We start from the raw sequence: 22,558 nt of genomic DNA on the forward strand, positions 1-22,558 counted from the left end.
TGCATTAGTCATCTTTGCAAAGCATAAATAGAGACAGACATAGAACAAATGTCTGGATGCCAATGGGGAAAAGGGTGGGGAGGGAGGAATTGGGAGATTGGGCTTGACATATATTCACTGTGGATGCCGTGTCCTCCGTGACTCAGCGGTAAAGAATCTGCCTGCCGTGTAGTAGACGTGGGAGACACAGGTTCAATCCCTGCCTCGGAAAGATCCCCTGGAGGAGGAAATGGCAACCAACTCCAGTATTCTTGCCAGAAAAATGCTATGGACAGAGGAGCCCAACGGGCTACACTCCATAGGATCACAAAGAGTCGGACACAACTGAGTGACTGAACACACACACGTAAAATAGACAGCTGGTGGGAACACATTGTATGACACGGGGAGCTCTACTTAATGCACTGTGGTGACTTGGAGAGGGGGGAACCCAAAAGGGAGGGGACGTATATCTCCAAATCAAAAGGAGGGGCCGTATCTGTATGAATGATTCATTCATACATGCAATACAAGCTAACACAACAGGGTAAAGCAACTATACTCCAATAAAAATTAATTAATTAAAAAATCACATTAGTCAGATTATGTCCTTCCCTGCTCAGGACAGGCCAATGACTTTCTTCCTGAGTGGGGTCCTAACTATGATGCTCAAAGATCAGAGGCAGCCCTGCCCCCTCTCCTTGCTGGCTTGCCCTTCTGTTCCTGTCCTGCCTCGCTCCCTCCCTCTGCCCATTGCTCTTTCTCTAATAAGCTGGGTGCTGACCCCACAGGACCTTTGCACCCCTGCGAGGTCCCATCTGCCTGCAGTGATCTTGTTCAGGCTATTGATAATGACTCATTCTAGCACTTTCTTTAGGTCTCGACTCATGACTCCTAGGTGAGGCCCTTGCCTCTCCTGTAAAATTTCATCTAATCCTCCCTTAAACACTTTCTGTCTTCCTTTGCTTTAATTTCTCTCCTTAGCACTTCCTTAACTTACCTAGTGGGCTTTCCTGGCATCTCATTGGTAAAGAATCTGCCTGGATTGCAAGATCCCCTGGAGAAAGAAATGGCAACCCACCCCAGTATTCTTGCCTGTAAAAATCCCATGGACAGAGGAGCATGGCAGGCTATAGTCCATGGAATTTCAGAAAGCTGGACACAAATTAGTGACTAAACAATAGCAACATCTAACAGTAATGCATCTATTCATTTCTCTTGTTAATTTTTTGTCTCCCTCCCTAGAATATTAACTGCATGAAGGCAAGGAACTTGGTCTGTTTTCTTTACTGCTGTATCTCTAGAGCCCAGGATAGTTCCTGGCAAATGGAGACATTCAATAAATATATATTGAATAAATGAATATTTCAAGGTTATTTATGACTGGTGCTCTGTAATTATGGCTAGAGAAGGCATAAATAATCTACATTGTTTTCTTCTTGAATTCCATATAGGTAGCTTTGGGGTTAAAGTCAAGTTATTAAAAAAATTTTTTTTCATTCTGCTCTCCCTAAAGAACTTGTCTGCTTTAATAACAACTATCACAGCCCTATTAGTTAAACACAAGTCTTTTGAATTTATTTATCCAACTTTTGGAACCAAATTTTGTACAGATCACTGTGTTGTTACTGTTATTTAGTCACCAAGATGTGTACGACTCTCTGCAACCCCATGGACTGTATTCCTCCAGGCTCCTCTGGCCATGGGATTTCCCAGGTGAAATACTGGAGTGGATTGCCATGCTTCCTCCAGGGAATCTTCCTGACCCAGGGATTGAACTCATGTCTCCTGCATCTCCTGCATTGGCAGGCGGATTCTTTACTGCTGAGTCACCAGGGAAACCCTACAGGTTACTGTAGGAAGCTCATAAGAGACATGATCCACCTTTTTAAGAACACTTCAGTTTAGTTAATAAGGCAAGACTTGCAAATAATCCACATAGAAGACCTATTTCCAAGTATAAGAGAGGGCTGTTTAAGAGGTATTCACAGAGTCACAGTTGAGGTTTTTTTTCAGAAAAATATGTTCTCATTCCACCTACAGGCTATAAGTTGGGGGGCATGACTTGATTGTATTAAAAATGGTTTTCCAAGTGAATTCATTAATTCACACAACCACTCATTAAGAACCATAGATTTAATAGTCTTGTGTGTACATGCTGTATTTACAAGCAGATCAGCACACCTGACATCTTATTTATCAGGGCTTGCCTAGAGTGTGCCTGCGTGGTCAGTTGCTAAGTCATGCCTGGCTCTTTGTGAACCCATGGACTATAGCTGTGTAGACTCCTCTGTCCATGGGATTCTCTGGGCAAGGGTACTGGGGTGGGTTGCCATTTCCTCCTCCAGGGGATCTTCCTGACCCTGAGTTTGAACCCATGTCTCCTGCCTCTCCTGCATTGGCAGGCAGATTCTTTACCCCAAGCTACTCTTACAATTGAAAGTTCCCTGATTTGAAGTCACAGTCCCCTATGTCAACTTTGGGGTAACAAATCTATATTAATATTTAAAATAAACACATTTAATACACTTGATTCCTCTTAATAAAGCAGGATGCTTTCATTCGTTTGTCAGCGAATAAAACTGCCCCTTGATCTGCAGCAGTGTCTGGCTTTGGGGTCATTAGCTGAGTGAGGCTGGACTGCCCTTTTTGCCACTTGTAGCTGAATGGGCATTTATGTATTTCCCAAGACGCAGTTGTCTCACCAGTAATGCATGTCTTTCAGAGGCTGGATTGCTCTTGTGCATTTCATTTGTGGTTGCCATCTGAAGCAAACATTATACTAGTGCAGAGTCTGAAGGCTAATTTTCCTCAACCTGTTGCATACTGCCGTGTAGACATCGTCCACCTTGGATGTTTTACTGGTTTCAAACTTTGGTGGAAATTTTAGGGACTTTCTTTTTGATGAGTTGCCTGTTACTGAACAGACTGAGAAATGCAAAACTCTTATTGTGTTTCCGTCCTTCTTCTCTATATTTGGGTAAAGCTGGATGTATAAACCATGCAGTGTAAACAATTTGAGATCATTACCATTTTGGCTGTAGCCATCAAATTCTTTGGTTTGCCTCAGTTTACTCTCGTGTGTGTTCTGCTTTCTTTTTAAAAGATTTGTCGAGAGTATGAGTTGATTAGAAATACTCATCCTTAGAAATAAAAGCATCATGAGTCTTAGTTGGGGAAGGGGGTTTATCTGCGGGTTCTATCAGAGCTAGATGCACACTAATTTACTAGTGCTGGAACCAAATGGGTTGAAAATCCTTGTTTTCCCACCAGATGGGTTATTTTAAAATATCACAAAACTTCTGAGGTTATTTACATTACAAATGTGCTTCTTTGCACACATCAAGAATTGAGTACCATGTTTTGACAGTAACTCCTTTATGAAATTATATGTTACACAAGTGGAGGAAAATTCAAGTCATTCTCGAGGGAGCAGGCTTATGAATCTGGATGAGGTCACACCTCTTTAAAGATGCAGTTTGATAATCCGACATCAAAACAAAGGAATTCTGTTAATCCTCTCACAAAAGTGCAAATTGCTAATCAGATCCCTGGGCTGGGCTGGCAGCTTGGTAAACAATGAGCTTGGCAGAAGAGTGACTCTGGGCGGATAGATAGCTGGGGAGCTTGGGATACCAACTTTGCTCCTGTGTTAGCCCAGTTGGGCCTGTTGTTTTGAAACAATGACGTATGTCAATGGAGGTGGTTCTCGCGGTCATTGTGTTCTCCGTCTTTTCTCCTTCCATGTTAATGATGATGCAAATCAATCTTCTTTCTCCCGTCTCTCATTTCACTGCACTGGTGTAGAGGCTACTGTGCCCCTATATTCTTTTCACTTGGATGCATGTGTCTTTTGAATTTCATTACATATTCCTTTACAAGCCCAGAGGGTTTTCCTTCCTTCCCATAAATAGTGTGGTGGTATTTGAAAAAGAAAGAATAAATCCTAACCCAGCTGAAAAAAGAATCTTCTTCTGGAAGGTGAAATAGGATTCTTTTCTCGTAAGTGATAAAACCCAATTCGAGGCAGCTTAAGGGGGAAAAAAAAAAGCTGGAATTGGTTGGGTAAAAGAATACAAGGAAGGCAAATGACTATGTTGAGGGTGATACAAGAGTTTGAATGGGCCTCAGGAATGGGTGGAACCAGGGAGTCATACTCTGTCATGGCTCAGTACACCTCTCCTGTGTCCTTGTCATTTTGGATGTGGACTTTGCTCTTTCCTGTTGCAGTAGAAATTTCCCCATATGGGAGGAAATGGCACCATCGATGACAGCACAGGAATTCTAAAGCTTGCTGATTTTTTCCATTTTACTTAAATAAAATATCTCTGGGAAGAACTCTGATTGGCTACTGTTAGATCAGTTGTTTGTCTTGGACCAATCAACCCTGCATATATAACCTTGTATTCATCGGAGTGTAGAAGGTGCTTGCGATTTGTCTTTTCCTCTGGCTTTGACCTTTGTGAAATATGTAACCAGCCTGAGAAATTCTAAAACCTGATGATTATGTTAGCACGTGTATCGATTTTGTGCATCTTAATACCGCTCTTCTCACTCTCACTGTGTCTGGTGTTCTTGGCATTTACAACTTTCACCCAAACATGACTAATAGTTCATTTGAAAGTGAAAAATACAGATTTTTCACTCCAAAAGGGGCGTTCACTAAGAGATTACACTCTTTTGAATACTTTCAGCTAGTTATGTGTCTCCTATTGAGTGTTGATGAATTATTATCCCCTGCCTTGGGCTTCCTTGGTGGCTCAGATGGTAAAGAATCTGCCTACAATGAAGGAGACTTGGGTTCAATCCCTGGGTATGTGTCATTGTTGTTTAGTCACTCAATCATGTCTGACTGTTTGCAACTCCATAGACTATAGCCACCAGGCTTTTCTGTCCATGGGATTTCCCAGGTAGGAACACTGGAGTGGGTTGCCATTTCCTTCTCCAGAGGATCTTCCTGACCCAGGGTTTGAACTCACGTGTCTTGCATTGACAGGCAGATTCTTTACCGCTGAGCCACCTGGGAAGCATGCATGTGTTGAGTGAACATTGGTTCTGGAGCCGTCTTCCTATAGGTAGGAGTATGGTGCTTCTGCTGCTGGGCAGGCTGGGCTGTGGTTGGCATGTTGCTTTTCAGTCAGAGGGATGATGTGGAACTCCACAAATCTACATCTGGAGGAGCAGAAATGAGTCAAAGGTAGAGGTTTGGGGTAGAGGCTGTCCCTGGTGGGGCCATGCTACCCACAGCCAAAGCTTTCTGAATAAGAGCTCTGTCTTTTTAAAAGCAATAGGGGGTGAGGATGGAGGGAGCGCTCACAGCGGTAAGTATAACACAGCTGTGCTCTGTTTATGCTTCGGCTACAATAAAAAAGCTATAAAATGTGAGATGTCATAGCTCCACTTTGCTTTATTTATACTATTTCCTCTGAGCTCTGTCACACTGCACATTCATCTGCTAAGTTGCAGCAAGAATGGAGATTAAAATATCACAGCTCAAAATAGGAGTCAAGCGGAAGGAGATTCATCATAGCCCTATTAAAAATATGTAAATATGGGAATGAAGTCATTTTAAAGCTGTACAGCGCTCCTCCTTTATGAGTTAGGATCCCTTGAGCAAGTGGTGGGCTATGCAGGGGACAGAGCTAGGGAACTTGTGCGCCATTTCGTCCACCCATGGAAATTCTTTTAAGATTAGAGACTGTTTTGAATTGCAAATTACACGTGTTTTCCTATAATCATGCCTAAGTTAATAATGGCAGGAAATCTGATGCAAAACAAGAAAACAAAAGATTTGGTAATTAAAGGTTATATATTGTTCACTGGGTTAGAATGATTAAAATTAAGATCAGAAATCTCCTTCTTGGCTTCAGCTATTAATGAAAACTTGCAAACCCTCCAGAAGTATCACGCTTATAGGAAAGTTCTGAGAAGGGAACTGGAGTTGGAGACCTGACCTGACTTTTTAGAATCCAGTTGAAAATGATAAAGTTAAGTCTGGAAGCTAGGAATCCTCCTTAAAACTTGGCTCATAAATTACTTCTTTCAGCATTTCCTCTATCTCTAGTCTTGACAAAAATGTACTCCCAGTTGTCTATGTGGTGTGCTGGGGAGAGCTAAGGAATAGAATTCTTAGATGGAAAGAGTGAGATATCTCAAATGGTATTAACATGCCTTTTCTATTTTCTTCTGTGTACTTCTGGGTGCCGATTGATGTTTGGCTTCCCTTTCACTGCCCCTCCCACCTCCGCTGCCCTCAAATGTGCTATTGTAGTAATAATAAAGACCAAACTTAAGTTCTCAGGCATGGAAACCCACTCCAGTATTCTTGCTTGAAGAATCCCATGGACAGAGGAGCCTGGCGGACTACAGTCCATAGGGATGGTTCTATGTATTTTGTATGTATTAATTAGTGTAATCCTCACAACAACACTGTACGGTAGGAATCATGACATTTTACAGATGTGGAAACTGAGGCATAAGATGACACAGCTGGTGAATGAGAACAAGAATTCAAACAGCATTCTGCCATCACAGTCTGCACTGTCAACCACTACTGACTTTCCAAAAGGATTAGGAACATACTAAAAAGAGCACTGGGTCGAAAAAGAGGAGATCTGGGGTCCAGGCACAGTCCTGCCATTCCCCTAGTTAACTGATTTTCCTTACCCGTAGAAGGAATGAAAAATGATTGTGTCCTTTCTAATTTTAACTTTGCATGCATTTGTATACTACTACCTCATGAAAATAAAATTTTTGAGCAATAACTTTTCTGCATTCTTATTTAACTAGTTCCAGAAATGGTTATGTTGAACATTTCTATACAGTGATTTTGGGATTTCTTTTGTCTGTGCTTTTCACTGTGTTTGGTTGGGTTGTTTCAATTGCAACTAGTAGGTGTTTCATAGTTAACTAGAGACCTTCTAGCTTTGTGACCTTGAGCATATTTCTGAATCTCCTGTGCCAATTTTATCATCTGTAAAATGCATATAATAAAATACCCCTCCCATAGAGCTGTTGTAAGAATTAAGCCAGATATGACATGTAATAAATTAAAAGACACTTGCTCCTTGGAAGGAATGCTATGACAAACCAAGACAGAGTATCAAAAAGTAGAGATATCACTTTGCCAACAAAGGTTCATATAGTCAAAGCTATGGTTTTTCCAATAGTCATGTACAGATGTGAGAGTTGGACCATGAAGAAGGCTGAACATCAAAGAATTGATGTTTTTGAACCATGGTGCTGGAGAAGATTCTTCAGAGTCCCTTGGGCTGCAAGGAGATCAAACCAGTCAATCCTAAAGGAAATCAACCCTGGATATTCATTGGAAGGACTGATGCTGAAGATGAAGCTCCAATACTTTTGGCCACCTGATGCAAAGAGCTGAATCATTGGAAAAGTCCATAATGCTGGGAATGATTGAGGGCAGGAGGAGAAGGGGCAGACAGAGGATGAGATGGTTGGATGGTATCACTGACTCGATGGACATGAGTTTGAGCAAACTCCAGGAAATAGTGAAGGACAGGGAAGCCTGGCGTGCTGCCATCCGTGGAGTGGCAAAGAGTCAGACATGACATAGTGACCGAATAATAACAACAACATGTGAAGCACTCAGCACAGTGTCTGTTTTTTCAGTTCAGTCACTCAGTACACAGAACCATACAGAAAAGATCTTCATGATCCGGATAATCACAATGGTGTGATCACTCCCCTAGAGCCAGACAACCGGGAATGTGAAGTCAAGTGGGCCTTAGGAAGCATCACTAAGAACAAAGTTAGTGAAGGTGACATAATTCCGGTTGAGCTATTTCAAATCCTAAAAAATGATGCTGTGAAAGTGCTGCACTCACTATGCCAGCAAATTTGGAAAACTCAGCAGTAGCCACAGGACTGGAAAAGGTTGGTTTTCATTCCAATCCCAAAGAAAGGCAATGCCAAAGAACGTTCAAACTACCGCATAATTGCACTCATCTCACACGCTAGTAAAGTAATGCTCAAAATTCTCCAAGCCACTCTTCAACAGTATGTGACCATGAACTTCCAGATGTTCAAGCTGGATTTAGAAAGGGCAGAGGAACCAAATATCAAATTGCCAACATCCGCTGGATCATTGGAAAAGCGAGTTCCAGAAAAACATCTATTTCTGCTTTATTAAAACTATGCCAAACCCTTTGACTGTATGGATCACAACAAACTGTGGAAAATTCTTAAAGAGATGGGAATACCAGACCACCTTACCTGCCTCCTGAGAAATCTGTATGCAGGTTAAGAAGCAACAGTTAGAAATGGACATGGAACAACAGACTGGTTCCAAATCAGGAAAAGAGTACGTCAAGGCTGTATATTGTCTATTCATAGGAACTACTGCAAATGGTCAGTGTTTGATTATGATTACTATGAATCATCCAAGTCTTCTTGTAAGTTCTTGTTTCTTGCTCCTCATACTACCAGCTCTTCTACCGTGATTGGCAAATCAGTTAATGTTGTTTGTGATTAATTTGTGAATTAGAAAGCATGAGATAAGATAGTATGAGAAGTTACCATCTACTATGGTGGAAATATCAGAGAAGGGTCGAACTCTGGGAATTGTGTAGGCCACCCTTTAATGTGATGAATAAAGTACTCCAAAAGATCAGGTGACTTGTTCCAGAACACTCAGCTAGCAGACAGAGATGGAGTAAAGCCTCCAGATTCTAATTATAGTTGTCAGTAGGGTGCCAGTGCGGTGTTGCTACCAAGGCCTGTGGAGTTGGGCTTCCCAGTGGCTCAGCGGTAGAGAGTCCACCTGTAGTTCAGGAGCTGCAGGAGACTGCAGTTTGATCCCTGGATCAGAAAGGTCCCCTGGAGGAGGATATGGCAACCCACTCCAGTATTCTTGCCTGAAGAATCCCGTGGACAGAGGAGCCTGGCGATCTACAGTCCACAAAGAGTCTGACACGACTGAAGCGACTTAGCATGCATGTACCTATGGAGCTATTAAATGGAACATGTGAAAGTTCTTGAAATTTGTAGAAGGAACCACAAAGAAAACATATTTTAAGGGTTTAAATGAGGGAAATTACCCTAGTATTTCAGATTTATAGCAATTTAAGATTTTAGATCATGTGTGTTTTTGGCAGAGTTCCGAAGAGAACACTAGGAAAGATGCTTGGGCTTGGCAGAGGAGTATAAGTGGTCATCTTTCTTACCAACCCTTAAAAAAGTGATGTTCTTGGTTGCTTTGTTGAGTGAGCTAATGTGTAACTTTCAACAGTATGTGAAGTAGTAGATCTGATTTGCTTCGAGAAGGTATAAAGAAAAAAAAGATTTTTATGGCATTTTGAGTAATCTAAATAAGGAAATGGGCTTCCCTGGGTGGCTCAGATAGTAGAGAATCTACCTGCAGTGCAGGAGACCCCGGTTCGATCCCTGGGTTGGGAGAATCCCCTGGAGAAGGGAATGGCAACCCACTCCAGTGTTCTTGCCTAAAGATTTCCATGGACAGAGGAGCCTAGAGATCTACAGTGCATGGGGGTAGCAAAGAGTCAGACATGACTGAGCCACTGCCACACAATAGGAAAATAATCTGATATGATATTGCAATAATTTTGGACACATCTAATTGGGTCAAATTTTATCACTTCTACTCTAAGGTACAAAGAAAATGGAGCTGTTTCCATAATGTATGCTTGCTCCTGAGTCCCAACCCTACTGTGCAGATTGAAAGGTAATAAAAAGCAAACTTGAAATAGCATGAAATAACTCAGTGTCTTTACTATCAAATCATCTGTTTGTTAATTTGATCTTTGTTTCCCTGTCCAGGCCCAGGAGCGGGGTAGGGTGAGAGAGGCACCGTGGGTGTAAAATGTAAGGCCACATTCCTCTCAGATGGAAACCCTGTATTAACATGACCCCGAGAAGGATGACTGCTCACATCTGTGCCGTCCCCTGCCACCCCACTCCAGCCCCACTAAAAACAAAAACAAATCCTTGGGGAAATTGTGTATCATTGCAGCTGGTAGGGGTGTGTGGAGCATCACATGGTCACATGTATGCATGCTGGCCCTGGCGTTGTCCCCTTATCCTTCTTGGCATCTTCCCTCGGCCACTGTGGGCCTCTGTCCTTGCTGATGCAATTAGCCCCACCTGGATATGAGCGGGAGCAGCTGCTGCGGGCCTCCCGTGGACTTCAGCTTGAGGTTCCTCTTCCTTTCCCCATCCCCAGGGCTTTCCCCATCCTCCTCTGTGTTGTACTGAGTTGTGTGTGTGTTGGGACTGGGGAAGATGGAACAGAGCTCAGACATTTTGAGGCTTCTCGCTCCTACACCCTCTGTTTTCTCATTTCTCCCTCACCAAGTTCGATGGCTGTAAGACTTACAAGGATTCCCTGAGAGGTTTGTGTCCACTCCTGTCCCCTCCCCAGCAAGTAATGTCCGTGAAAGAGGACTGACGGCCCATAGACCCTTGGGTGCCTTTTGTCCAGCTGATATTCTCCAGCCCTACCTCCTTATAGGTTAAATGCCATGATACAGGAGAGCCTGGCCTACCTCTGAGCTCTGTCTCTGTCCTTGCTCATGATGTCTCTTCTCTCCCTCTCTAGATACACGAGAGTTCCCATACTGTCTCTCTTTGCTTAGGATCTACAGTTTGCTTTTGCATTTTCACTGGGAATGTTTTCAAAATCTTGAAACTGCTTTTCACTTTCAAATTCTCTCATTCAAGATTGTGGTCTCACTAAGTAAGCTGATTAACAGCCCCTATATTCTAACTACTATCTGATCTCCCAGATTGCATTCTGGAGGGTCACCTCTGGGCTGAGTGCCCAGGAACTCATAACTGAGATAGAGAGTTTGAGAGAAAGGAGTAGTTATCACACAGTAGACCTAAGATATATGGGTAGTACAGGTTAGTCCTCACTTCCAAGCCTGGTTCTTGCTCTCAATTTAGAACACTCTTCCTCCATGGGGTATATATTCTGTAGATTCTGCCCCATAGAAGGGATTAGGTCTAGTGTCAGCTTCTCCCAAGGGAACCTAACCATTCATAATCTCTGAGTGAGTGCTCAGATGCTCAGTCATGTCCAACTCTTTGCAACCCCATGAACTGTAGCCTGCCAGGCTGTCCATGGGAGTTTCTGGGCAAGAATACTAGAGTGGGTAGCCATACCCTCCTCCCGGGGATCTTCCCAACCCAGGAATTGAACCCAGGTCTGCTGCATTGCAGGCAGATTCTTTACTGTCTGAGCCACCAGAGAAGCCCTAAAATATTTAGTGTATTCGTGAACTAATGACTTTATCTTGAAAACAATAGAAATTGTTCATTTTCGGTAAAGGTACAACATAAGATTTGTGTTTTATAAAAAATAATGTGGCAGTGTTATAGTAAATGAATAAAAAGGGAATGAAACAGGGAGCAATTGTAGCAGCATGTTTTACGAAGACTCTGAGAGTCTTTTTAAGTGACCCCCAATCTCACTTCAGATACTTAGAGATTCTGTGTCTTCTGCACTGAGCATATGTTGGTTTCCCACATAAGCCTCAAGAAGGTACAGTCACTGCCTACTCCTACCCTTAAAATGGCCCAAGAAAATTTGGAGATAATTCACAGCATATTTAAGAGTTACCTTCTCAACACCTTCCATATAGAAGATAGAGAGTTGAGTTTTCCAAATGATCTATTGAAAAGACAATGTATACATTTTTGTCTTAGTCCATATGGGGTGCTATAACAAAAATATCATAAACTGGGTGGCTTGACACAACAGAAATTTATTTCTCACACTTTGGAGGCTGGGAAGCCCATGATCATGGCACCAGCACAGTTAGTTTCTGGTGAGAGCCTGCTTCCTAAATGTTTCTCTTTTCACTGTGCCCTCATCTGGTGGAAGGAGACAGATGGGGAGCTCTTTGGTGTATCTTCGATAAGATTACTAACCCCATTCATGATGGTTCTACTCTCATGAACTAAGCTCCTCCCCAAAGCCCTACTTCCTAATACTGTTACATTGGATATTAGGTTTCACCATATGAATTTTGGGAAGAACACAAATATTCAGTCTGTAGCATATGACATAGTACCTTTTTTTGGGTTTCTTATTCAGAGTGTGTCTATGACTTTTCAGTACTGGTAATGGTAACTGGGATTTATATGGTGAACAAAACCTAGCTCTTAACTGATACTATTTACAGAGTGAAAGACTGAAGAGCAGTCAATAGAATACCTACAGAATCCTCAGTTCCTGCGGCAGCAACGCAGGACTTTCTAGTTGCAGCAAGTGGGCTTCTCTAGTTGTGGTACATGGGCTTAGTTGCCCCATAGCATGTGGGATCTTCATTCCCTGATCAGGAATCAAACCCATGTCCCCTGCATTGGAAGGTGGATTTTTAACCACTGGGCCACCAGGGAAGTCCCTCTAGACCAAGATTTAAAAGATTTATGTGACCAGGTTAGACCCATGCAGATAATCTCCCTGTTTTATAGTCAACTGTGTTATATAATACAACCTGTTCATGGGAATAAAGCCCATCATATTCACAGTTCTGGATATTATGCCAAGAAATGTGTTCACAAGTTGAGGGGAATTTGGGGACCATTTTAAAATTCTGCCTACCAAACTGATATTTGAAAAAAAAAAAAAAAAGAAAAAAGGTTGTACATAGCCTCTTGAGTACTGTGTTTAGGAGATGCAAAAGGAGCATGTGATTTAATTAATATTTTGTTTGAAAACCAGTGTACCTCTTTTGTTTTTTTTACCAGTGTACCTCTTAAGTTAACTTTCTAATATCTGAACTTAACAGAGCTACTATTACTGATCTTTAGAAATTTTACTTGTATGGGACTCATTTATTTCTAAATAGTATTGCTGTTCATGTAACTAAAACAAACAGAATATTTCTCTGTCTATTACTGGAGTAGGATTTTATTGTTTGTACATGGAAAAATAAACCAACATACAATCTATACATAAACACCATCAATTTAAAGTGATTTTCACTGTTAAATGGGGGTTTTGTTAAGTTTACTTGAGTAGTAAAATAAGATATCTTTCAAAGCTTTGGGGCTTTGTAGATCTAAAGAAAGAAAATGTGAGAGTTTAACCAACTATACATTTAGTTAGCTACAGAGTTCCAAGGAGTCCTCCACACAGGACCACCCTCATTTTTGACACCAAATGCACGTTTGAGGGTTTTCCAAAACCACACTCAGGTTTGAAAACTCTCTGGAAGTACTCACAGAATTCAGTGAAAGCTGTTATAGTCATGGTTACAGCTTATTACAGGGAAAAGATACAGCCAAGGAAAAGCAGTCTATAAATGCTGAATCTGAGGCTAGAAGACCCATCCACAGAGCTTTCATTGTCCTACTCTCTGGAGGCAGGACGTATTAGTCTCAGAGCTTTGACAGGTGACAGTATGCATGGAACATTGCCAAGAAGAGAAACTCATTGAGCCTTTGGTGTCCAGAGTTTTTACTGGGATTTGATCACAGACCTCTCGTGGGGCTGATAGTCTATGGACATCCACATGACCCACAGCTCCCATCATAGACTCACATTATTAGATTATTTTGTGCTTAGTCGCTTAGTTGTATCTCACTCTTCGCGACCCCATGGACTGAAGCTTGCCAGGCTCCTCTGTGCATGGAATTTTCCAGGTAAGAATACTAGAGTGGGTTGTCATTTCTTCCTGCAGGGGATCTTCCTGACTCAGGAATCAAACCTGTGTCTCTTGGGTCTCCTGCTTTGGCAGGCAGGTTCTTTACCACTAGGGCCACCTGAGAGGCCCCATGGCCAAATCCCTCAGGCAAGCAGCAACATTCCTGTCCTACAGGACATTTTCAGACCCTAGAGATCACTTCCCTAATAGCCAAAGGAAAGTCCCTCTCTGTGGGTGAGGTTAGCTGTTCATAATGGCGGTGGGGGGAGGCGGGGGAGGAAAGAATACAAATAGTACTCTATAATTACTTCTTGAGGGCTCACTGTGTGTTAGGCAGTGTGAATGCACTGTTTCTTTTGATCCTTTGAATCTCATTAAAAAGTCACTAAGTTTGTCTTTGTTTTAAAGGCAAACTGGTATGTGGGAAGATTAGTGCCTTATCCAAAACCTTGTAAATAGTCAACGGTGGAAACAAGATGTGAAAATGTGTCAGTGCAGTTCAGTCGCTCCGTCACATCTGACTCTTTGTGATCCCATGGACTGCAGCACGCCAGGCCTCCCTGTCCATCACCAACTCCTGGAGTTTACTCAAATGATGTCCCTTGAGTCAGTGATGCCATCCAACGATCTCATCCTCTGTCCTCCCCTTCTCCTCTTGCCTTCTGTCTTTCCCAGCATCAAGGTCTCTTCAAATGAGTCAGCTCTTTGCATCAGGTGGCCAAAGTATTGGAATTTCAGCTTCAACATCAGTCCTTCCAATGATTATTCAGGACTGATTTCATTTAGGATTAATTGGTTGGATCTCCTTGCAGTCCAAGGGCCTCTCAAGAGTCTTCTCCAACAACATAGTTCAAAAGCATCAATTCTTCGGTGCTCAGCTTTCTTTATAGTCCAACTCTCAACATTCATACATGACTACTGGAAAAACCATGGCCTTGACTAGATGGACCTTTGTTGGCAAAGTAACATCTCTGCTTTTTAATATGCTGTCTAGATTGGTCATAACTTTTCTCCCGAGGGGTAAGCATTTTTTTAACTTCCTGGCTGCAGTCACCATCTGCAGTGATTTTGGAGCCCAAAAAAATCAAGTCTGCCACTGTTTCCACTATTTCTCCATCTATTTGTCATCAAGTGATGGGACCCGATGCCATGATCTTAGTTTTCTGAATGTTGAGTTTTAGGCCAACGTTTTCACTCGCCTCTTTCACTTTCATCAAGAGCCTCTTTAGTTTTTCTTCACTTTCTGCCTTAAAGGTGGTGTCATTGGCATATCTGAGGTTATTGATATTTCTCCCAGCAATCTTGATTCCAGCTTGTGCTTCATCCAGTCCAGTGTTTCTCATGATGTACTCTGCATATAAGTTAAATAATCAGGGTGACAATATACAGCCTTGACGTACTCCTTTTCCTATTTGGAACCAATCTCTTGTTCCATGTCCAGTTCTAACTGTTGCTTCCTGACCTGCATACGGGTTTCTCAAGAGGCAGGTCAGGTGGTCTGGTATTCCCATCTCTTTAAGAATTTCCCACAGTTTACTGTGATCCACACAGACAAAGGCTTTGGCATAGTCAATAAAGCAGAGGTAGATATTTTTCTGGAACTCTCTTGCTTTTTCAATGATCCAGTGGATGTTGGCAATTTGATCTTTGGTTCCTCTGCCTTTTCTAAATCCAGCTTGAACATCTGGAAGTTCACAGTTCACATATTGCTGAAGCCTGGCTTGGAGAATTTTGAGCATTACCTTACAAACATGTGAGATGAGTGCAATTGTGCAGTAGTTTGAGCATTCTTTGGCATTGCCTTTCTTAGGGATTGGAATGAAAACTGACCTTTTCTAGTCCTGTGGCCACTGCTGAGTTTTCCAGATTTTCTGGCATAGTGAGTGCAGCACTTTCACAGCATCATCTTCTAGGATTTGAAATAGCTCAACTGGAATTCCATCAACTCCACTAGCTTTGTTCGTAGTGGTGCTTCCTAAGGCCCACTTCACTTCACCTTCCAGGGTGTTTGACTCTAGGTGAGTGATCACACCACATGATTATCTATGTTGTGAAGATCTTTTTTGTACAGTTCTTCTGTGTATTCTTGCCACGTCTTCTTACTATCTTCTGCCTCTGGTAGGTCCATACTATTTCTGTCCTTTACTGAGCCCATCTTTGTATGAAATGTTCCCTTGGTATCTCTAATTTTCTTGAAGAGATCTCTAGCCTTTCCCATTCTATTGTCTTCCTCTATTTCTTTGCACTGATCACTGAGGAAGGCTTTCTTATCTCTCCTTGCTATTCTTTGGAACTCTGCATTCAGATGGGGATATCTTTCCTTTTCTCCTTTGCTTTTTGCTTCTCTTCTTTTCACAGCTATTTGTAAGGCCTCCTCAGTCAACCATCTTGCTTTTTTGAATTTCTTTTTGTTGGGGATGGTCTTGATCCCTGTATCCTGTACAATGTTATGAACCTCCATCCATAGTTCATCAGGCACTCTGTCTATCAGATCTAGTCCTTTAAATCTATTTCTCACTTCCCCTGTATAATCATTAGGGATTTGATTTAGGTCATACTTGAATGGTCTAGTGGTTTTCCCTACTTTCTTCAATTTAAGTCTGAATTTGGCAATAAGGAGTTCATGATGTGAGCCACAGTCAGTTCCTGGTCTTGTTTTTGCTGACTGTATAGAGCTTCTCCATCTTTGGCTGCAAAGAATATAATCAGTCTGATTTTGGTATTGACCATCTGGTGATGTCCATGTGTAGAGTCTTCTCTTGTGTTGTTGGAACATATGTCAGCATAACTCTGATGTACATGATCTCAAACACTGGGCTGTATGGCCTCCACCGAAACCAGAGACAATGAGAATATGTAATGGAATAAGCATTTAGAAGGGGCTTCCCTGGTGACTCATGGTAAAAAATCCACCTGCCAATGCAGGCGTCATGGGAGACTCCGGTTCAATTCCTGGGTTGAGAAGATCCCCTGGAGGAGGAAATGGCAAGCCACTTCAGTATTCTTGCCTGGGAGATTCCAGAACAGAGGAGACTGGCAGGCTATACTCCATGGGGTCACAAAAGAGTCGGCCGAGACTTAGCAACTAAACAACAACAACAAAGCATTTAGAAACAATTATTTTTGAGAAATGATTTTCAGGATTAAGTTATAATTCAAACATTTAAGAAAATATGCATGCAAAAGACAGAAATATAGATCAATGGAACAGAATAGAAAGCCCAGAGATAAATCCACGAACCTATGGACACCTTATCTTCGACAAAGGAGGCAAGGATATACAATGGAAAAAAGACAACCTCTTTAACAAGTGGTGCTGGGAAAACTGGTCAACCACTTGTAAAAGAATGAAACTAGAACACCTTCTAACACCATACACAAAAATAAACTCAAAATGGATTAAAGATCTAAATGTAAGACCAGAAACTATAAAACTCCTAGAGGAGAACATAGGCAAAACACTCTCTGACATAAATCACAGCAGGATCCTCTATGATCCACCTCCCAGAATATTGGAAATAAAAGCAAAAATAAACAAATGGGACCTAATTAAACTTAAAAGCTTTTGCACAACAAAGGGAACTATAAGCAAGGTGAGAAGACAGCCCTCAGAATGGGAGAAAATAATAGCAAACAAAGCAACAGACAAAGGATTAATCTCAAATATATACAAGCAACTCCTGAAGCTCAACTCCAGAAAAGTAAATGACCCAATCAAAAAATGGGCCAAAGAACTAAACAGACATTTCTCCAAAGAAAACATACAGATGACTAACAAACACATGAAAAGATGCTCAACATCACTCATTATCAGAGAAATACAAATCAAAACCAAAACGAGGTACCATTACACACCAGTCAGGATGACTGTTATCCAAAAGTCTACAAGTAATAAATGCTGGAGAGGGTGTGGAGAAAAGGGAACCCTCTTACACTGTTGGTGAGAATGCAAACTAGTACAGCCACTATGGAGAACAGTGTGGAGATTCCTTAAAAAACTGGAAATAGAACTGCCATATGACCCAGCAATCCCACTTCTGGGCATACACACTGAGGAATCCAGATCTGAAAGAGACACACGCACCCCAATGTTCATCGCAGCACTGTTTATAATAGCCAGGACATGAAAGCAACCTAGATGCCCATCAGCAGACGAATGGATAAGGAAGCTGTGGTACATATACACAATGGAATATTACTCAGCCATCAAAAAGAATTCATTTGAATCAGTTCTAATGAGATGGATGAAACTGGAGCCCGTCATACAGAGTGAAGTAAGCCAGAAAGATAAAGACCAATACAGTATACTAACGCATATATATGGAATTTAAAAAGATGGTAATGATAACCCTATATGCAAAACAGAAAAAGAGACACAGATGTACAGAACAGACTTTTGGACTCTGTGGGAGAAGGCGAGGGTGGGATGTTCTGAGAGAACAGCATTGAAACAAGTATACTATCAAGGGTGAAACAGATCTCCAGCCCAGAGCAGGAGGGGGGATCGGGATGGGGAACACATGTAAATCCATGGCTGATTCATGTTAATGTATGGCAAAAACCACTACAATTTTGTATAGTAATTAGCCTCCAACTAATAAATGGAAAAAAAAAAAAAAAAAGAATATATGCATGCATACTTTCCCTGGTGGCTCAGACAGTAAAGAATCTGCCTGCAATGCAGGAGACCTGGATTTGATTCCTGGATTGGGAAGATCCCCTGGAGAAGGCAACAGCTTCCCCACTCCAGTATTCTTGCCTGGAGAATTTCATGGACAGAGGAGCCTGGCAGGCTACAGTCCATGGGATTGCAACAAGTCAGACAGAGCTGAGTGACTTTCACTTTCACTTTTTCAGTTACTCAGTCATGTCTGACTCTTTGTAGCCGCATGGACCATAGCCCACCAAACTTCTCTGTCCATGGGATTTTACAGGCCAGAATATTGGCGTGGGTGCCATTTCCTCCTCCAGGTGATCTTCCTGACCAAGAGATTGAACCCGAGTCTCCTGTGTCTCCCCCGATGGCAAGCGGATTCTTTAACCGCTGAGCCACCCTGGAAGCCCTAAGAATGTATGTTGTTGTTGTTCAGTCACCAAGTTGTGTCCAGCTCTTTGTAACCCCATGGACTGCAGCTCGTCAGGCATCTGTGTCTCGCACCATCTCCTGGAGCTTGCCCAAGTTTATGTCCGTTGAATTGGTGGTGCCGTTCAATCATCTCATCCTCTGATACCCTCTTCTCCTTCTGTCCTCAATCTTTCCCAGTCTCAGAGTCTTTTCCAGTGAGTCAGCTCTTCACATCAGGTGGCCAAAGTATTGGAGCTTCAGCTTCAGTATCAGTCCTTCCAGTGAATATTCAGGACTGATTTCCTTTAGGATCGACTGGTTTGATCTATTTGCAGTCCACGAGTCTCTCAAGAATGTTCTCCAGCACCACAGTTCAAAAGCATCAATTCTTTGGCACTCAGCCTTCTTTATAGTCCAGCTCTCATGCATGTATACATTCATACATGCATACATATATATGTATATATATGAAGTATGTATGCTCATACATTCTGCTACTTTAATCATATATACTGCTCATATACTCATAATGTTCTCATATATAATAATATATACTGCTCATATACTCATAATGTTCTCATATATTGAAACTTTAATAATATAGAATATAGAGGAAGAGGTTAGGTGGATAGATTGGTTGCTTTATTGAATTCATACCACCCAAGTGGATTCTAGTCATCACTGTATCATTTAACTCATTCAAACCCATTTACAGGTATACATTGTATCTCAGGTGCTGTGCTGGCCACCTGTGACCCAAAGATGATGATAAGGATGTTCCTGCCGACAAGGAGCTAGCGGTCCACAGGGGTATGTAAACTGCTTGTTTTTTCTTATTTTGATTATTATCTGTTTTTAAAGCAGAATACAGAGCACTCAATATGTAAGAAATATATTGCACAGAAATTTTGCAAGCATTTGAAGCAATGTTTTTTTGGAGTGGATGAGCTGATGCTAAAGAAAGTTGCAATTTGGAGATTGTTGTTCCTATAACCAAATCAAATAATTAAGGTTCACTCTTTGGTAGATTCTATAATAATAGGATAGATTAAAAAGAAGCAGTGACTCTAGAAAAAACCAAAGCACTGAGTTTTGTGTGTTACCTACTCATGGTAGTAAATGATGACAAATGAATCACAAGTAGTAATGGGGTACATTGCCTTTTTTTTTTTTTTATTGTAGTGGTTTTTGTCATACATTGACATGAATCAGCCATGGATTTACATGTATTCCCCACATTGCCTTTTTGCACTTAGAACCTTGACTACTGTTTTTTATTGGTTACTTTCATGCTAATTGTTATCTTTCATTTTCTCCTTCATTGATTTCCCCAACTGAACAAAGTGTTTATTGGGATTAAAAGTAGGACTCCTTATTTAGTTAACGTTGATGTTTTGGCAAATATACATATTATTTAAGTAATTTTATTTGTTATAGTTTTAACAGTCTATGCTTACAGTAAGCCATGAAGTTTGCTGGAAGTAGTCCTGAAAAACTAAATACAGTAATTTTTTAGTACTAAATATAAATAAGAAATATTATATTCTAATGATACTTTATATATTTCATAAATTTACTGCAGAGGAATGGTATTAGAGAATAAAATAATAAATTTAAGTGAACTTGATGCCCATAGTTCATACTGATGCCTCACAACCGTACAACAATATATTTGGGCATATTTAATAAATATATTAATATTCTATTTAGATTAAATATTGTAACTGCTGAGAGTGCAATTGTGATCATCTAAAAATGTGAGCAAACCATGAAAGAACATGTGCTTTTTCTTAGCAATATGATTTTAATTTTTAAAAGCATTTAATTTCATAAACCATATCTATCATCTTTAGATAGATAAATGTTGTGGCAATTTTTTGAATGAACCTCTTGGTTCCCTAAAGAAATTATGGATACACTATAAATTTACAAATGAAAGGCCATTTATCAGAGTTATAAATATGAGTGGTTCCCGTGCTGATGCCCATGCAAACTTAAAGTGGTTTAATATCTATCAGCTTTTGTGTATACTTAGTTCAGTGAAAGAATATAGATATTGTCACACTTGCATGGTGTCATAACATTGGCAAAGTAGTGAGAGTGACGTGCAATATTTTTTGAATAGCATGGCATTTTCTTGAATTACTGCTGGCAAGAGAACATAAATCAACCTTAATAATGGATATTCCAAAGATGTTTATTAATCTATTCATTTAATCTAAAATACTCACTCTTGGCATTTATAGAGCCAGTTGAAAGGAAGTGGTAAGTGTTGCTAAACCCAGCAGTTACTTTGAGGGGCTCCATAATTATGTCAGCTAAGTTTGGTTGAAATGGAGATCAAAATGCGTGAAAATCTTTTCCTCCTAATCTATGCTATAGATATTTGCTTGACTAAAATGTATTTTCTTGTATGTGTGTAATCAGAATTCTGATTTGCTCCATCATTGATGAAACTTACTATATGGCTCTCTACTTGAACCTTCAGTTTTTAAAATCTGTTCCCCTTGTTCCCTCACTGTCTGTCTGTCTCTGTCTGTCTGTCTCTTTTTTTCTCTCCCTGTCCCTCTCTCCTGAAAAGTAATCTTGTACTGTGCAAACTTTGACTGAAAAGGACTGGAAAACTGACTGAATTCCTGTGTACCAAAATTAGAACTAGTATATGGCACATGATTTTGACAATAGGTAATGAGATTAATGACAGGTAGGATGAACAGAATGAAGAATACAGAGAGGGGAATTTACCTTAGGTAGAAAAGGTCAGAGAATGCCAGTAACATTTAAGTTGAAGAAGTCAGCTATGCTAATTTGTGGAGTAAGATGGTATGAGTGTGCATGTGTGTGTGTTATTTATTAAAGTATAGAAAATCTATTTATAAATATGTTATTCTTTCATAATAAAAAATATTGTATTTCCTTAAAAAACGAAAGAAAATATAGGCACAGATCTAACTTCTGGATTAAAATACTATAAACAAGACTCATTTTTTCTCTATCTCTGAGGTTCCACTAATGTAGCCCCAGTCTCTGGCTTCATTTGGGAGCAGGATGGTGGCAGCAGCATAGCTTCAGCTATAACATCCTCTCAGGCTTCAGATCAAACAGGAAAAAGAGAGACTCTTTCCCAGAAGACCTATCAAAATCTGTTTGTACTAATTCGTGTTGGTTAGATCACAGAATCATCCTGTGCATCTCTTTTGGGCTTCCCTGCTGGCTCAGGGGTAAAGAATCTGCCTGCCAATGCAGGAGTGATCCCTGGATCAGGAAGATCCCAGGGAGAAGGAAATGACAACCACTCAAGTGTTCTTCTTGGGAGAATTCCGTGAACAGAGGAGCCTGGTGGGTTATAGTCCATGGGGTTGCAGAGTCAGAAACGACTTAGCCTCTAAACAGCAACAGCATCTTGGAGGAGGAGATAGAGTCAGCTTCATCATTTTCCATGAATTAGGCATTAAGGTTGAATTACAGAGGAAAATGGGGTCCTGTTCACAGAAAGAGGGTGCATGGATGCTAGGTAGTCAAAAAGAATGATTGGCTGTAGGAAAAATCACAATGGTGTGGATATTCTACACGTAATTCATATAATTACATGAAATTTTACATATAATTCCAAAAACCTATAGATTTAATAGCAATATATGGACTCCAGGTTAAGATATTCTGAAAGTGACGTTGAATCAATACCTTCTAGAACCAAAATACCCCTCAAAACCCAACACTGATACCCATAGCCGTATAGGAAAATTTGTTGTTTCTGGCATTTCCTGAATAAAGGAACAAAATTTACTTATTTTGTGTATACTCAATCCTTAGCTAATTGTTTAAATGATGTTATCAAGTTAGAACTGGAAGTTATATTTTCTTATTAGCTAAAGTGAAA

At 40.8% G+C, this 22,558-nt stretch overlaps 1 protein-coding gene across 6 annotated transcripts in view; it reads left to right on the top strand.

The window, feature by feature from the left end:
* The window catches only part of SOX5 (SRY-box transcription factor 5), a 1,093,182-nt gene that overhangs the window by 185,274 nt on the left and 885,350 nt on the right, over positions 1-22,558 (top strand). For all 6 annotated transcript variants that reach the window (XM_065940365.1, XM_065940375.1, XM_065940347.1 and 3 more), the window contains exon 3: positions 19,412-19,488. The gene's annotated coding sequence lies outside the window, so the exon portion shown is untranslated. The remainder of the gene's footprint in view (positions 1-19,411; positions 19,489-22,558) is intronic.

The sequence above is a fragment of the Muntiacus reevesi genome, chromosome 1 (assembly GCF_963930625.1).
Source record: "Muntiacus reevesi chromosome 1, mMunRee1.1, whole genome shotgun sequence".
Classification (NCBI taxonomy): domain Eukaryota; kingdom Metazoa; phylum Chordata; class Mammalia; order Artiodactyla; family Cervidae; genus Muntiacus; species Muntiacus reevesi.